Source organism: Sphaeramia orbicularis, chromosome 16, assembly GCF_902148855.1.
Source record: "Sphaeramia orbicularis chromosome 16, fSphaOr1.1, whole genome shotgun sequence".
Classification (NCBI taxonomy): Eukaryota; Metazoa; Chordata; class Actinopteri; order Kurtiformes; family Apogonidae; genus Sphaeramia; species Sphaeramia orbicularis.
Window position 1 is genome coordinate 12,007,438 of NC_043972.1, and position 15,050 is coordinate 12,022,487.

Below are 15,050 nucleotides of genomic sequence, written 5' to 3' on the forward strand. Positions count from 1 at the left end.
AAAAATAAAAATAAAAAATTCACTCAATGTAGATGTTGTTGAAATATTGTAATAATGTTCATTTAAATCAGATACAACACAGGTGTCAAACATGCGGCCCAGGGGCCAAATCCAGCCCACCAAAGGGTCCATCCAGCCCGCAGGATGAATTTGTGAAATGCAAAAATTACAACTGACGATATTAACAATCAGTGGTGTCAACTCATTTTGATTCAGGTCCATAGAAGACATATACAGTCCATTACATTTCAGTGGGTCAGACCAGTAAAATATTGTCATAAAAACCTAAATTACATGAAAATACTTACATTACCAAACTATACTTTTACAAAAACGTGAATAACCTGAACAAATATGAACAATGGAAATGTCTTAAGAAAAGTAAATTCAATTTACCAATATTCAGCCTGTTACTAATGTTTTGTGAGATTGTAATGCACATGTGTAAACGATAAACTGATAAACCAAGGCAGAATATTATTAAACTTAAATTTTTTTTTCTTAAGACAATTTAAATTGTTCATGTTATTCAGATTTTAAGGAAACTTTGTAGATGTAAACCTGATCATAATAGAATTTTACTTTTTACTGTTATTATTTTATTGGTCCGGCCCACTTGAGATCAAATTGGGCTGAATGTGGAACTGAACTCAAATGAGTTTGACACCCCTGAGATACAACAGCAAAAAGCCATCTCACACAACAATTCAAACTCGTGGTTCTAACTCATAAAGTCATTATTTGATCTTCTGAACAGATTATCCAGCCGGGTCTCATTTCTTGCAGTTGGACCTCTATAAATGTTCCTTGTTTAAGTTATTCTTTAAGTTATTACTCCAAGTATGTTCGCCTGTCAATCAGACTTTCAAAACTTCAGTTTAGGGAATTCAATTTATCTCTCAAATTACAGAAACTCAAATATCGAAAATTTTATAAATTACACTAAAAAGGCCATGAATTGACTTTCAGTTTCCCATTTACCCCGTCATGCTCACACATGACCCCTGACTTCTGCAGCTTTCTCCTTGTCCAAATATGGTCTCTTCAGCACATCTTGAAGGCCAAATTAGAAGCTCGTGGCTTTAAAATGAAGCTCATACACAAACAGGTGCATAACTGTCAATGGATCTAAAGAATCGTACTAAAGCTTTTTAAATGACCCCATACAAAAAAAAACTGTGGGAAATAACATGAATATATTATTGAATTTATCTAATTATGTTGTAGAAATACACATTATATTTAACTGGGCAGGAACATTATTGGACACCAAGGGTTTATCTACCTTTGTTTCGTTAACTTCACTGCCGGTCAGTATCAGAGACCTTCATTGTACTTTAATGGACGTCAGTTTTTTAGTTTAGGAAATGTGATACGTGGCTAATGTGACTAAAAGTATAATATTTTACTTCTACTTCATCAGATTTTCATCAGCGATGGTGATGATCATTACAAATCCCATGATCCGACATCTCTTAACGACTACTATGTATTTTATTGTGTTGAATGACTGACCCCCATGATGTAAACTACATAGAGTGCATCTAAATCTCAATGCAATGTTTTAGCATCAGTATTAGGGATTTACTACAGGTTGTAATTATTATTAGTTAATTTATCAAGAAAAATAAGTTCCTTATACATACCCTTGTTTTGCTCTGTGCAAAACTAGACATTATTATTGAATAAATAAGTAGATAAAGCTGACTAGACAATGTTGGCATAAAAATAAACTATTATCACTCTAATAAACACAGTGGACGAGTAAAGAAAATAGTGCAAATATAAACAATATTCTTCTAACTACATAGAAACAGACACATAATTCATCAAAGGGTTTTCGTCATATGCATAAGCATAGTGCAATGTATAAATGATGTTGTTACAGTTAAACCAAACAGAAAACACATCAATACATCATTATGAGACAATGAAGTTACTAATTTGATTTTTCTCTTTTTTTCTGTCAGATGGCTGATGCACAGCAGAAACAAATAGAGCATGAAAAGACATGCTCCAGCAGACAATTCCTGACAGAGAAGGAGATGCTTGTTAAAGAAGGAGAAGCTCATTGAAGATGAGAAAAGAAGCTGGAGAGTCAGTTCGAAGAGGAGGTCAAAAAGGCTAAAGCCCTGAAAGATGAACAAGAGCGTCAGAGGCAGCAAATGGAGGCGGAGAAGAAGAAACTCCAGGCTACGATGGGACGCAGCCCTCAACAAGCAGAAAGAGGCCGAACAGGAGATGCTCAACAAGCAGAAGGAAATGCAGGAGCTGGAGAGGAAGAGGTTAGAGCAGGAGAGAGTTCTAGCAGAAGAGAATCAGAAACTCCGGAGAAACTGCAACAGCTTAGGAAGCTAAGAAAGAACAGCCTGAGATCATCCACGTAACCACAGTTCACACCACCCAGAAGGTCCTCCAACGGTCAAGTATAGATTCAGTCGATGGATGGAAAAGAAACCGGATCCATGGCCTTTGAAGGCATCAGAGAACAGGTTCCTGCAACCAGACTTCATGACCTCGGTCTTTTGCCCAAAAAGGACTTCGACAAGCTAAAAAATGGTCAAACCACTGTGCAAGAGCTTGGGGAGACTGAGAAGCTGAAGAAAATTCTCAAAGGAAAGAACGCCATTGCTGGTATTTTGAGCCCATCTAATCAAAAAATGTCAATCTATGAAGCATCAAAACAGAAGAAGATCACACCAGGCACAGCAATGATCCTGCTCGAAGCCCAGGCAGCCACTGGTTACATTTTGGATCCCATCAAGAACCAGAAACTGTCTGTGAATGAGGCCGTCAAAGAAGGCGTGATCGGCCCTGAGCTGCACAACAAATGCTTTCAGCTGAGAGGGGCGGTCACTGGCTACAAAGATCCATACACTGGAGGCAAGATATCAGTGTTTGAAGGTATGAAGAAGGGTCTGATTGAACACGATCAAGCCATCCGAATCCTTGAGGCTCAGCTTGCAACTGGTGGCATCGTTGATCCCATCAACAGCCACCGGGTCCCCAATGAAACCGCCTTCAAACAGGGACAGTACGATGCAGAGATGAGCAAAATCATAGAGAAGCCCACAGATGACACTAAGGGATATTTCGACCCGAGCACTCAGGAACCTTTGGACATACTCTGAACTAATGTCAAGATGCAAAACTGACCCTGAACACCGGCCTCCTACTCCTGCCAATCACAGATAAAGCTGCTCAGTGTTCAAGCATTTACACAGAAGAAGAGACCAAAGATGTCTTCAGCAAAACAACTGTGTCTGTACCATTTGGAAGGTTCAAGGGGAAGACTGTAACAATCTGGGAAATAATCAACTCTGAGTACTTTACTGAAGATCAGAAGAAAGATCTCCTTCGCCAGTACAAAACCGGCAAAATTACTATTGAAAAAATTATTAAGATTGTGATTACTGTTGCAGAGGAGAAAGAGAAGAAGAATGAAATCACCTTTGAAGGTCTGAGAGCACCAGTCCCAGCTACTGATCTCCTGGAATCCAGGTCATTGATAAAGACCTTTACAACAAACTGCACAAGGGCAATAAGACAGTCAAAGAGGTGCAGAGATGGAGCCGGTCCACAAAGCACTGAAGGGCTCCAACAACATTGCAGGAGTTTTAATCGAGTCGTCCAAAGAGCCAATGTCATTCTATCAAGCCATGAAGAAGGATATGATGAGGCCAGGGACCTGCTTTGAATATGCTTGAAGCCCAAGCAGGAACAGGTTATGTTGTCGACCCCATTAACAATAAGAAGTACACTGTCGATGAAGCCGTCAAGCAGGCATTGTCGGTCCGGAGCTGCATGAAAAACTTCTGTCTGCAGAGAGAGCTGTGACTGGTTACAGAGATCCTTACACTGGAAAGACTGTATCTCTGTTCCAGGCAATGAAGAAGATCTAATACCAAAAGAACAAGGAATTCGACTGCTTGATGCTCAGCTGGCCACTGGTGGCATCATGATCCAGTAAAGAGTCACCGTGTTCCTCATGATGTGGCCTGCAAGAGAAATTACTTTGATGATGAAATGAAGCAGCTCTTAAACAATCCCACCGATGAAACTAAATGCTTCTTCGACCCTAACATGAAAGAAAATGTCACCTATGGCCCAGCTCCTCCCCAGATGTATAACTGATGACAAAACTGGCCTTCAGCTTCTGCCTCTTTCTGACGAAGCGATCAATGCTAAAGAAGAGCCAGCATTCACTGAGGCCCAGACAAAAGAGGCCATGACTCAGGCAACAGTGGAACTCAACTCTGGACCATTTAAGGGCAGGAAGATGACAATCTGGGAGATAATTAATTCCGAATATCTCACTGAAGCACAAAGGCAGGATCTCCTCAGACAGTTTATGTCTGGAAAGATCACAATTGAAAAGATAATCAAAATTGTCATTACAGTCGTTGATGAGAAGGAGGCCAAGAAGCAGGAACAGTCCAGCTTTAAGGGACTCAGAGCTCCTGTTCCAGCAAGTTCTCTTCATGACTCTAAAATCATTGACAAATCAACCTTTGACCTCCTGCAACAATGCAAAGTGACACCTAAACAAGTCAGTGAGAATCCCAGCATCAGTAAATACCTACAGGGCTCTGACAGCATCGCAGGCATTTACCTTGAGCCAACAAAAGAGAATATGAGCATTTATCAGGCAATGAAGAAGAAGCTCCTCAGACACAACACGGGTCTTGCACTCCTTGAGGCTCAGGCTGCCACTGGGTTCATTGTAGATCCAGTGAAGAACCAGTGCCTGTCAGTAGACGAAGCAGTGAAATCTGGACTTGTTGGCCCTGAACTCCATGAAAAACTCCTCTCTGCAGAAAAGGCTGTCACTGGATATAAAGATCCATTCACTGGCAGCAAAATCTCCCTTTTTGAAGCGATGCAGAAAGATCTGATTTTGAAGGAGCAAGCCTTGCCAATGCTAGAGGCACAGATGGTCAGTGGAGGAATCATTGACCCTGTGAACAGCCACCGTGTCCCAACTGATGTTGCATATCAGAAGAATATTTTCAGCAAAGAAACTGCCACTGCTCTGTCTGAACCATCTGATGATAACAAGGTGTTCTCAGACCCTGAATCTGATGAGAACGTGACCTACAGACAGCTGAAACAAAGGTGCCAAAGAGATCCTCAAACCGGCCTGTACATGCTGCCACTGTCCAAACCCCAGGCTCCAACAATTGTGGAGAAGACATACCTCTACACTGAAGAACAAACCCAGAGGTGAACTGGCCAACACCCAGATTGACATTCCATTGAGGGTCTTGCTGATAAATCAATGAACCTCTGGGATATAATGAACTCCAATTTGCTTCCAGAGCGGGAGAGGCAGAAGCTCCTGGATGAATACCGCTCTGGAAACATCACCAAAGAGCGTATGATAATCATTATCATCGAGATCATGGAACAGAGAGAGATCATCAGAAATGAGAATCCAATGTCATATCAGACAATTCGCAGGAGGATAACCATCGAGGAGCTGTACAATGCCCGCATCATTGACCTGGAGACGTACAACCTCCTTAAACAAGGGAAGAGGGACATCCGAGACATAATGGAGATGACCAGTGTGAAACAGTATCTCTACGGTACAGGCTGCGTAGCTGGAATCACAACTGACTCCACCTCCAAGATGAGCATTTACCAAGCAATGAAGCGAGATTTCATTAAACCTGAACTTGCCCTCAGCCTCCTGGAAGCACAAGCTGCTACAGGATTCATCATTGATCCTGTTAAGAATGAGTCACTCACTGTTGATGAAGCTGTCCGTAAGGGTGTGGTTGGTCCTGAGATCCATGATAAACTCCTGTCAGCTGAAAGAGCCGTTACAGGATACAAAGATCCATACAGTGGCAAAGTCATCTCTCTTTTCCAGGCCATGAAAAAGGATCTGGTTCCAGAGGATTATGCCCTTAAAATGTTGGAGGCACAAACTGCCACTGGAGGTATTATCGACCCTGAATTCCAGTTCCATCTTCCAGCAGATGTTGCAATGCAAAGAGGTTACATCAATAAGGAAACCAATGAGAGACTGAGCGATGATGTTAAAGGATTTGTTGATCCCGTCACTGAAGAGAAGCTGTCATATGCTCAGTTACTAAAAGAGATGCAAGTTCGAGGGTGGGTTACGCCTCCTTTCTCTGGGAGACAAGAGGCTGATGTTCAAGGGTCTGAGGAAGCAGATTACCATGGAAGAGCTGATCCGCTCCCAAATCATTGACCAGCAGACTGTCACCGAACTGAATGAAGGTCTGTTGTCAGTAGAGGAGGTTAGCACTAGCTGTCCAGGGTACCTTGAAGGTACAAGCTGTATTGCTGGTGTCTTTTTAGAGTCTTCAAAAGAACGTCGTCAATTTACCAGGCCATGAAGAAGAACATGATCAGGCCGGGCACAGCATTTGAACGCCTGGAGGCTCAAGCAGCCACGGGTTATGTCATCGATCCGATCAAAAACCTCAAACTGACTGTCAACGAAGCAGTGAGGATGGAATCGTTGGCCCAGAATTCAAAGACAAGCTTCTGTCTGCTGAGCGAGCAGTGACAGGTTACAGAGATCCTTACTCAGGAAAGACCATCTCCCTGTTTCCAAGCCATGAAGAAAGGGCTCATTCTGAAAGATCATGGCATCCGTCTGCTGGAAGCCAAGATCGCCACAGGAGGTATCATCGATCCAGAGGAAAGTCACCGTCTGCCAGTTGAAGTCGCCTACAAACGTGGCTTCTTTGATGAGGAAATGAATGAGATCCTGACTGACCCATCTGATGACACTAAAGGGTTCTTTGATCCCAACACTGAGGAGAACCTGACATACCTCCAGCTCATGGAGAGATGCATCACTGACCCTGACACTGGCCTGGTCCTGCTGCTACTGAAAGAGAAAAAAGCGCGAAAGAAAGACATCGTCTAAATCTTCTGTTCGCAAACGCAGAGTTGTCAATCGTAGACCCAGAGACAGGAAAGGAAATGACTGTGTACGAGGCCTACAGGAAGGGACTCATTGACCACCAGACCTACCTGGAACTGGCTGAGCAGGAGTGTGAATGGGAGGAAATCACCATGACCTCCTCTGACGTACTGTCAAATCTGTAATCATCGACAGAAGGTCAGGGACGGCAGTAGGACGTCGACGACGCTCTCTCACGTGGCCTCATCGACCAGAATGCTCTGGATACGTACAGATCTGGAAACCTGTCCATCACTGAATTCGCTGACATGCTATCTGGAAACATGGGAGGCTTCCGTTCCCGATCATCCTCCTTTGGTTCCACCACTGGTTCCACCTCCTCCTATCCCATGAGCCCCATCCCATCCATCAAACCTCCTGCAGTCATATGGAACGACCCGTCAGAGGTGACCTGCCCCATCGCTGGAATACTGGACATAGACACTCTGGAAAAGGTGTCAATCACCGAGGCCATGCACAGAAACCTGGTGGACAACATCACCGGACAAAGACTCCTGGAAGCCCAAGCCTGCACCGTTGGAATAATTGACCCCTCAAGCGGGGAGAGATTCTCAGTCGCTGAAGCAACAGAAAAGGGTCCTCGTGGATAAAATCATGGTTTATCGTTTGAACCTGGCTCAGAAAGCTTACAATGGATTTGAAGACCCCAGAACTAAAGTCAAAATGTCTGCATCCCAGGCTCTGAAGAAGGGTTGGCTGTATTATGAAGCAGGCCAGCGCTTCCTTGAGGTCCAGTATCTGACCGGTGACTCATCGAACCTGACATCGAGGGTCGAGTAACACTAGATGAATCCATCAGGAAGGGCACGATCGACGCCCGAACAGCCCAGAAACTTAGGGATGTCAGCGCTTACTCCAAATATCTAACATGTCCAAAAACCAAGCTCAAAATCTCCTTCAAAGACGCCATGGACAGAAGCATGATCGAGGAAGGATCCAGCCTCAGGCTCCTGGAGGCGTCGTCACAGTCCAGCAAAGGCCTGTACAGGCCCCTCAATGTCAGCGGGTCCGGGTCAGCCTACGGTTCCCGGAGCGGGTCCAGGACCGGATCCAGATCAGGTTCGAGGAGGGGCAGCTTCGACGCCGGCACCGGCTTCAGCATGAACTTCTCCTCGTCCTCCTTCACCTCATCTTCAACCAGCTACAGCCGTCGATTCTGATCAGACCTTTTTCTGTCTTTAACATGATGAAAAAACAAACAAACAAAAAAAAAACAGCCCAAATATTAAACGTTAAACCCAACATTTACTAATGCACTTTACAGCTGCATTTCTAACAGGAAACAGAGTTACAGTAACTAAAACCGTATAATTTATTTATTCTACCCAGCATGTGTCACAGTAGAAAAGACATAGAATATTGCATTTTTCATATTTATCAGATGTCGAAACATGTGCCTCATAAATTGAGACAAAACCAAGAATTTGCTATTCTTTTATAAGAGAAAAAGCATGAATTTTCTGCAGTTTTATAAGTAATAGTTTCCATTTTACACCTGTTAAAGAGTTCTGAAACTAATATATACTATATATAAAATGTCCAAGAAATTGTAGTATTCCTCTCCTCCTTTACAATATCAGTTCTATTTTTTATCTTTTTGGACATAACTACTTGAGATACTGTACATCAACATAGTTTTAATGTTTTAACAGATTTTCCGATACATAGATGCCTTCAACTCTCTGAATGTTTGTATAGATTCTGGACAGATTCTGTCGATGCTGATGTTAGATGTTTCCTGGATAAACGACAAAATGAGACACTAAGGATTAAAAAAAAACACTGAAACAAGAATTAAAATGGAACCTAGTTTTCTGTATTTCATGATGTGCCTGTTTATATTCAGTGGACTTTTGCATCTTTTGGTTTGGTTACACCGTCGGTTCACACACTCCCGACTTTCACCTTCAACCAAGTGTTCCTGATAAAACCCAAGATGGGTGTCGGAGTCCAGCTGCTCCGTTACAGACCTGCCTCCTGTTATTTTAGTTCTTGTAATGTTCAAAGGTTTTCTTTTTGTTTTATTTAACCCTTGAAACTGTTTGTGTCATATTTGCTACACCAGGTTCTGAGACTTTTATTTTATCAACAAGATCAATACTTCTTTAAAAACTTGTTGTATGTGACCTGGATATGTGTTTCTGCCCCCTGGTGGATTATCAACCCACTGCAGCTGTTGGAAAGGCTTTTTTTTTTTTCCTTTTCAGTGTGGCCGCGAACATTAAATCATCCAACATACATTTAATTTCCAAAGTTACAAGAAGAGCATTTATATTGTTATTGGGTTGTAAAATATTTTAATTATGGTGCCATTCAAGGGAAATGAAAAGGCCCTAACAGGTTTTATGTTAAAAAAACACAACAAAACTACAAAAATGTTTTTTTTTTTTTGTTTGTTTTGTTTTTTTTAGCTGTCCTTTATGGAAGCAATTTCACAGGCAGCAGTATGACAGTGCATTTTTCTTTTTATCCCTCCGACCATCCCACCCTACCCGAAAGAAGACAATTTTTAATGTAATATCCAATTACATGTGATCAGTACAGAATAGATACAACAGTTGACTAATTAAGAAAAATAAGTAGCTAAAATAACACAGAAAGAAAAATAACAATAATAACAAAATTAAAAAAAAAACAGGAAAAAAAAGAAAGAAAAATATATATTTTCAAAATGTTACTGGTAAAATGTATTTTTGTATCCAAATTTAACATTGTGAGTAAAAACTGCCAAAAATGCCCAATGTATCAAATGTGATACGAAAAATATATCATAAACAAAATTATACAGTATTTTTTTATTAATTAAGATATTATTAAAAGGCCTAATAAACATTTCAATTCCTAAAACTTAGAATGTTGTGGCTAGTTTTGTGGGCCAGGTTTTTCAGGGTTAATCGTATTTTTGTTCCTTTTGTTTGTTTGTTTGTTTGGTTTTATTAACTAGCTAAAAGTAGTTAAAACTAGCTAAGATTAAATAGAAGGAGAAAAGATTTAAATAATAAAAAAATGTTTAAATAAAGGGAAAAAGAAAGAAAGAAAGGAAAAACAGAAAGATATATATTTTCAAAATGTTTGTGGTAAAAAAAAAATTTTTGTATCTAAATTTAACGTGAGCAAAAAGTTGCCAAAAACACCCAATGTAGCGAATGTGATATGAAATATATCATAAACAAAATGTACGGCTTTTGTTTTTTTTTTATTATTATTATGTTAAAAGGCCTAATAAACATTTCAGTTTCCAAAAATCTGAATGCTGTTAGTTTTAGTGGGTGAGGTTTTTCTGGGTTAATCGTATCTTTGTTTGTTTTATTATTATTATTATTATTATTATTATTATTAATAATAATAACAACAAGCTAAATATAATAGAAAGAAAAAATAAAAATATAAAAAAATGAAAAAAAGAAAGATATATTTTCAAAATGTTCGGGTAAAGTGTTTTTTTAATCTAAAATTTAACGTTTTGAGCTCAAAAGCACCAAAGATGCCCAATGTATGAATGTGATACGAAAAATATATCATAAACAAAATGATACAGCAATTTTTTATTATTATTATTATTATTATATTATTATTATTATTATATTATTATTAGTAATATTATTTAAAAGGCCTAATAAACATTTCATTCCTAAAAATTAGAATGTTGTGGTTAGTTTGAATGGGTCAGGTTTTTCAGGGTTACCGTATCTTTGTTGTTTCTTTGTGGCTGACTCCTCTTCTGGTCTAAACTCTGTACGTTCACTGACCATTGCTTCTTCTCGTTGTTTCCAGTCGTGCGCAGTCTTTCAGAATCCAGACGTTAAGGACAGACTCTGAAGCCACCGGCGCTCCCCACCCTCTGGACGTGGATGCGTTTGCGGGTCCTCGTCGTCCAAACGCAGTCCGCTCAGGTACGACCTTTGACCCGTTCATCCTCAGATCGCACATCCCGCTTCGTCCAGACTTATTTTGGCAGTTTTCGTTTCATTTCTTTCTTTCCGTCACTGCATTGTATGATTCTTTCCTTTTCATTCATAGTGGTTTTCTTTCATTTCTAGATCTGTCCTTTGTTCCGTTGCTCGTCATATTTGAGGAGATTCAGGCTGAGGCCGAGGCGCCATCTTGGGAAACATCTAGAAACACTTTACATCAATGTTTTCATACATTATTCACAGGATTTACTTCATTTATCTGATGTTCCAACTCCACCAAAGTCCTGGAGTCCACTGAGTATATTTGATGGTGTTTTTATTGTAAACGGATCCAAACCAAAGTGCTCATAAATAGACATATCTGATGCATCACCATCCTGCTTGAATGTATGTATTATATCGAATAAAACCATTTCATTAGACTTTTAACACATTTTACTTAATGAACCCAAACCCGCTTGAAGCTTTATGTTCTCCATTATGTCTGTTTTGCATCTCTAGTGTTTACTTCTGTAAATCTTTTTATTTTGTTCATGTTTTCATAATGTTTTTTTTTTTTTTTTTTTTATATATTCTGAATTTTGCTTTGCATGTTTTACTAACGTTCCGATTACAAGGATATTTGGGGAAAACAGTGTAAAATAAAGACAAGTGCCTTTGGAAAAATGTGCTGTTTAGCAGATTAGAAAAATATATGAAATCACAAACTAACTGGTTGGTTTTGCTTGAGGTTCAGATTGAGGTTTAAAGATACTGTATGGTGAGGTGGTTCTGTTTTTGTTCTGAACATAACACTATATTGTAAATAAATATACTCTGAAGAGAACCTGTTGTGTTTGATACGTGGAAACCAGTGGATGAACAACTGTTTTAGTGAAGTTGCAGAAGCACAAATCAAAAATAGAAGCTCTGATCAGGATTTAAATGACTGTTTTTAATCGTCCTGTGGTTAAAAAAAAAAAAAAACATTGTGGAAAGTTGACATTATTTATATATTATTATGTTATTATGTTGCTGGTCCAGTCCACTTCAGACCAAATTTGGCTGAATGTATAACCTGAAAAAAATGAGTTTAACACCCCTGTTACACTGGAAAAAAAAAAATCAAAATCTGACCAAGTGTATTTTTCTCATTTCTAGTCCAAATATCTCATCACACTTAAAATCAGACAGAATCACCTAAAGAGGAACTTTTCAGTGAGTTATAAGAACTGATTTATAGACAATAGATCTGGAAAATCTGATTTCAAGAAATCTTACCAAGAATATTTTCACTTGTTCTATTGGCAGATTTTTTTGCTTTAATTAAGCAAAAAAAAAAAATTAGCAGTTAATTGAATTAGCAGAAAAAAAAAATCTGTAATTAAGCAAATAAAAAAAAAAACTTGAATTAAGCAGAAAAAAAAACTTGAATTAAGCAAAAAACAAAACAAAACTGGAATTAAACAAATAAAAAAGCTGGAATTTAGCAAAAACAAAACAAAAAAAAAGTTAAATTAAGCAAAAAAAAAAATCTTAAATCAAGCAAAAAAAATCTTGAATTAAAACAATCTTGAATTAAGCAAAAAAAAAAAAAAATCTTAAATTAAGGAAAAAAATCTTGAATTAAGCAAAAAAAAAAAACTTGAATTATGCAAAAGAAAAAAAAATCTTGAGTTAAGCAAAAAAATCTTAAATTAAGCAAAAATAAATAAATAAATAAATAAATAAATCTTGAATTAAGCAAAAAAAAAAAAAAAATTGAATTATGCAACAAAAATCTGCCAGTGGAACAAGTGGAAATTGGTAACATTTGTTGAAATCACATTTTCCAGATCTATTGTCTATAAATCACTTCTTATATTTCTTATATTTATTCATTATTTCAGTGATTTTGTCTGATTTTAAGTGTGATGAGATATTTGGACAGGGTTTGGTTCCTAGTGGACAATAACACTAAAATGTCCACATGGGGCGGTGTCAGACTGCTCTGGACTTGAATCAATAGAAAATCAAAAGGTGAAGAAGGTGAAACCTGAGGCTGGAAAACCAAAGCCCTGCTGATGTTCTAACTCCAGAACAGACTGTGGTGGAAGCAGACTGGACCTGAGCTTCTACAGGTCAGTGTTTCTCACTTTAACTGTGGGTTATTGTAGGTTTTGTTCATTTATGATGCACTGGATTATTTCAGTTTTTCTAAAATGAACCACAGTGTAAAGCAGGGGGGTCAAACATGTGGTCCGTGGGCTAAAACCAGCCCACTAAAGGTTCCAATCCTGCCCATGGGATACATTTACAAAGTACAAACCTTAGACTGAAGATATTAACGTTCAAAGGTGTTCAACTGATTTTATTTCAGGGACCACATTCAGACTAAGTGTAACTTCAAGTGAAATAATATCCTATTTACCGATTGTATAATGACGCCAAATTTTCTTCTTGTTTAATTTGACAAAAATATGACGTTACGTCTGTAAATAATGACAACTTCAGATTTTTCTTTGTTTAGTGCAAAAAATAACATTACATTATGAAAATATTTACTCTAACAATAAAATTGTGAATAATCTAAACAAATACGAACAACCTGAAATGTGTAAAGAAATAAAGTGCAATTTTAATTATATTCTGCCTGTTTTTAAATGTTTTGTTCATTTACAGACCTGATCCATAATGCACACGTAGAAGTAAGTCCAGGCATAATAATGTTAAAATTGCACTATTTTCTTGACATATTACATTTTTTAAAACTTTATTCTCATCTTTTTTGTTTGGTATGACAAAGTATTAGGGCCACATAAGAGTATAAAACACTTGTTACTATGAGAATAAAGTTGTAAAATATCAAGATAAAACCTGTAGTTTTATGAGAATAAAGTCGGCTACAAAAAGAGTCATAATTTTACAAGAATGAAGTCATAGTTTTAAAATAACTCATAATTTAACAAAATAATGTCGAACTTTTATTAGATTAAAGTCGTCATATTTCGAAAATAAAGCCATAATTTTATGAGAATAGCGTCGTAGTTTAAAAACAGGCGGAAAACATATCATAATTGCAACTGGAACATTCTGTGAGGTTCTACTTTCATTTGGGGTTTATGCACAAAGGCCAAATACTGAGCCTATTAGCCCCGCCCACCAAACGCTGAGCCTGTTAGCCCCGCCTACCAAATACAGAGTCTATTAGCCCCGCCCACCATTAGCATTAGTCATCTGCTCCAACAGAAGTGAAAGCTGATGTTCCACTTGTTGTGTTGGCTGTAACTGGAAACTCTGTCATTAACAAGGGTTAAGGCTTATGCTTTATAAATTAGGACTTTTTATCGCACTATTGAGAATTTATTTTCAAAATATGCCGACTTTCATCTCATTAAAGTACGACATTATTTTCATTAAATTATGAGGTTTTTTTTAAAGTACGACTTCAGTCTCACAATATTTTGACTTTATTCTTGAAATATTATGACTTTAATAAAAGTATGACATTATTTTCATTAAATATTGAGTTGTTTTTTTTTTAACTATGGCTTTATTCTCATAATATTTTGGCTTTATTGCCAAAATATTACGACTTACGACATTATTTTTGTTAAATTATGAGTTTTTTTAAAAGTACAACTTTATTCTTATAATATTTTGGCTTTATTCCCGAAATATTACAACTTTAATAATAAAGTATGACATTGTTTTTGTTAAGTTATGAGTTTTTTTTTTTAAAGTACAACTTTATTCTCATAATATTTAGTCTTTATTCTTGAAATATTGCAATTTAATAAAAGTACGACATTATTTTCGTAAATTATGATTTTTTTTTTTTTTTTAAAGAATGACTATTCTCATAATATTTTGTCTTTATTCTTGAAATATTATGACTTTATTCTGGTAAAATTATGACTCTTTTTGTATTTGACTTTATTCTCATATAATTACAGGTTTTTTTTCTCAATATTTTATGACTTTATTCTCGTAGTGATTAGTGTTTTCATTTTCTTATGTGGCCCTAATACACTGTCGTAGTTTGGATATTTTGTAAATGTAATATTTTCATAATTTGATGTTATTTTTTTTGCATTAAAACACAGACACGTGTGCAGTTATCATTCTTTGGAGGCTTTTCTGTTATTATTTGATCGGTTCGACTCACTGGAGATCTCTTTTTTTTTTTTTTAACACATATCTTTATTAAGGTT

The 15,050-nt window shown here is 37.5% G+C and overlaps 1 pseudogene; it reads left to right on the forward strand.

Annotated features, from left to right (window-relative positions):
* LOC115435285 (plectin-like) overlaps positions 1-8,405 on the forward strand; it is a 31,418-nt pseudogene extending 23,013 nt beyond the window's left edge.
* Positions 8,406-15,050: the final 6,645 nt, after the last annotated feature.